The 3,937-nt window shown below is 32.3% G+C and overlaps 1 pseudogene; it reads right to left on the reverse strand.

Moving 5' to 3' along the window:
* Positions 1 to 2,188: 2,188 nt before the first annotated feature.
* On the reverse strand, positions 2,189 to 3,130 carry LOC149275834 (transmembrane protein 121 pseudogene; annotated as a pseudogene).
* Positions 3,131 to 3,937: the final 807 nt, after the last annotated feature.

The raw sequence follows: 3,937 nt of genomic DNA on the forward strand, positions 1-3,937 counted from the left end.
TGTGAATTGATGCATATGTCATATGCCTTTGAAACCAACGTTGTTACCTAAATAATAAATAAACAGTAGAATTGTTAACTTCACTTTTACTTCTGAAAAGAAAATACACAGATTGCAGAAAGTGTTTCATTGTTTGACATCTGTGTAACAAATAAAATTAGCATGCTTTGGAAGATCAAGAAAAAAAAATAACAATAAAAAAAAAAGTAGCGAGTGAAACATAGGTGGCCAAAGTGGATCTGTTTAGTCCCAAAAGCCAAAATCACAATATGTACAATAATGTAGATAAAATTAAAGTGCTGAACATTTCTTCCTTTCAAATTTATCAATCACAATAATAGCATTGTATACAAGTTTGTTTGCAGGGCAGGATGCCACATAAGACCAGCTATTCATATGCCCAGACAACTTTGTGAGGATGATGTGAGAAGCATACAATGGATTGTTTGATAGTCCTGCCATGCCTACCTAGACACCATTTAAATTTCCCTCTGCCTTAGTGGGTCGTACTGGTAGTAGTGATGTAAATATATGAAAATCCTGACAGCTGTTTAGCCTCGCTCTCTTTCTGTACAGTACAGCTACATGCATACATTGCTAGTTTAGTTTAAGTATGCTTCATTTTGTTATAAGTAAAATGGTTAAAATAACCAAAGAAAACACTATGAGATTTCAAGGTTGAAAGGTGGAAGCAATAATTTCAGCTGTTAAACTCAATGTTTATGTTTACAAATTGCATTGGGAGGGAAAGTGACAGAAAAAAATACATAAAAATATAAAATTGTTTAATACAATATTGATATTGCAACAATATCACTGGAGCTTAAAAGACTGGCAAATTATAAAATATTTAAAGCAATCAGTTAAATGCTTTGCAAATGGACCTTTAACAACAAACTATGGCTTCTGGGTAGATGTCAACTAAAAGGGAAAGGAAATTAGCTAATAAACCATTATTAAGGTGCAGTATATGCCATATGAGTATATGTTTTTGATGGAAATGTTCTTTCAAACAAGAAATAACTGTTCTTTGATAAACATCTATCATAAGGATCTTCTCCTTTACCATGTAATGCAATTGTTACTTTCTGTAAATCAATTGGAATCTGGCTAAACACATAACCTGTTAATTAGGTTTTGGCTCTAAGGATTTGAAAGAAAATGTTACTGTTAATCAAATAAATCCTTAAAATTGTGAATTTTTAACATATATGAACCAACACTGTCTTTCTTGTAAGGTTAAGTTTTAATATTTTTTGGTCCTTTAACTATGGGTTTACTAATTGATTTATTTGGTTAATTATAGTAATAAAGTCAATTTCAAAAATCTGCAAGAACACAGTTACAGGATCATAATAATAACAAAAAAAAATAGGTGGGGCATTGACATTTTCAATGCTTTATCATACAAAATTCCACTAGCTTGCCTAACATAAAAAGTGGTGCATTATGTTTATTTTGTGTTCAGTATCAGAAGGTATCATAAGAATATAAGCAGATTCCAAAGAGTAAAATGCTTGTGATTTGACACTTTTTAAATGTACTTTTTGTAGGTATTTATCTTTCATCCCATTTAGTATGTTTCTTCTTTAGCACACTATAATCCATACAAAAACACTGAATATCATAGTAGGAATTGCACACAAATGTAACTGACTGCAGCCAGTTATGTATATTTATATGTATTATTTAGCAATTAATGAATTCAAATGTCTGTTTTGCGTTAGGGGGTTATCTGGGTCTCTGAGAAACGTACATAGTGAAATAAAATTCTTGTTTAATTAGAGAATAGTTGAAGGAGGCAAGAAATATTAACTAGGCCAGTTAGGCCAGTACCTGAGTTTAGGAGGACAAGATACACTGCTTCTTAAAGACATTTTGTGCCTTGGATAATTATGTTTTGTAAGATCAATTACAGCTAGAGATAGGCAAATTATTAAACATTAATAAAATATACATAACTCCAATAAAGAATAACATAATTACACTAAATATATGATAAACATATGGCATACCTACTTTGTTGGTAATAGGATCTAATGAACATTTAATATGAAATATCCACCGATCCCTTTCTGCCACAACCATTTAATTAGTTTGAATGTAATCAATTGAGAAAGTAAGTCCATGAAACAAGAACTAATATATATATATATATATATATATATATATATATATAGCTAAGCTGTTATGTTTCCATAATGTCCCTGGATGGAGACTGCTCAGAGTGAACCCCTTGAGTATTGTGAATTGTCTGATTATGTGATAGTGAATTTTGTTGGAGTTCGAGAGCAATGGCGTTTTGGGGATATTCTTTTACTTGTTTTTTGTATTCCAAAAAGGTACAGGCCTTGGTGGCTATAGCAATGACATTCTTTCCAATAAAAATTGTTGAAACTCTGCTATCCTGAAATAAAACCATATTTATGGCTCTTATAAAAATAGTCACAATATTGATGGTGACAAGACTTAAAACTGGATAAAGCATCATCTTCTGTGGAGCAATATGTTCACCTTGCATGCTGATTTCACTTAAGGAGACACAGGGAAGAATAAGGAGCAGGATATAGCAGTAAAAAAACATAAGACCTTCTGCCCAAATAGGAAGTCCAGTCCTGTGTGGCTCCCATAAATTAGCTTGAATATCTAAAATATCAAGTAAATCAAGGGCAACCCAAAACAGTCGTCCTCTCAAATCCTCCTTCTTTCTAAATGTTCTTACATATTCCATGCTGTCAAGGGCTACCAGAACCAAATATAATCCTGGTACAGAAATAGATAGCAGCAATGTCAATGCCTTTCTGGTTACACTATCTATATTTTTTTTATCAGCTTTGTAATTCTGAAATATAAAATATAATTTGATTTCCAACACAAATATATAAAGGAACCACAATATCATGGCATAGCCTCGCTTTGCAGTTTTTACTTCTGCTCCAACCCATACTGCAACATAACGCAAAACAATCAAAAAGCATATATCGCCAACCAGTACAATAATACAGACTCCAATTTTCCTTGGTCCTTGGTTTTGCTCAACAAGGTATGCATCCATAAAAGCCATGCTGGTCATAATTACAATTGTAGTGAGACACACATGACGCTTGTCTGGGGGTGGCAGCACCATGCTGGTAATGGACTGATTCTTAATATTGGCACTTAATGAAGACAGGTTGTAACAGAGAATGCACGCTATTCATAAAATAACTTCTTAATGTTGCATTTATAAGAGCTAATGATGGTGACAGAGGAAGCTGTCAACTTAAGTTCCATGACTAAGCATATGTTTAGATGCTTTTGAACTAGTTTGAACTAGATAGTTTAAAGTAGGGTTGTTTTCTGTGTATAACCCAATAATTAGTCTTGGTATATTGCTGAATAAACAATAGAGTTCCAATAGTATATTTCTTCTACTTTTGGCATTGAAAGAAGAAACGATCTTGCTTCTTATTTTAGAGATTTCTCAGGGTGTGGATTCTAAATATAACATTTGATAAGCATGTTGTTTATCACTAATGTGTCCAGTATCTATACAAATGTGTATTATGGAATAAAGAAATAAAACAAATTTAGAAAGTGATGGATATCTTCAAGACAGGTGCCAACAAAGGTTGTGTGACCACTTCCATTAACTGCTGATGATGACATCCTTAGTTGTTCAGTCTCCAAAAACCTCGACGCTCATGCTATTTCCTGGAGTTACCTGGTTGTTAAAAAAAAAAATAAAAAAATGCAAATATGATTACCATGAATCACAAGTCTTTAGCATTATATACAATGTGCCAAATTCATACAAAAAGCACTCTACAATATAATCTTGATATACGTGTATTTTATACAAATATATGAATCCATAATCTGCATCATTTACAGTATTATATTCACATAGACAGCAAGATATAAAAATCAGTGTTCCAGTAGTTAACATCTTCAACAT

Source organism: Sceloporus occidentalis, unplaced genomic scaffold (genome assembly GCF_023333645.1).
Source record: "Sceloporus occidentalis isolate IW3139 unplaced genomic scaffold, rSceOcc1.0.p SCAF_263, whole genome shotgun sequence".
In the NCBI taxonomy this organism is placed as follows: domain Eukaryota; kingdom Metazoa; phylum Chordata; class Lepidosauria; order Squamata; family Phrynosomatidae; genus Sceloporus; species Sceloporus occidentalis.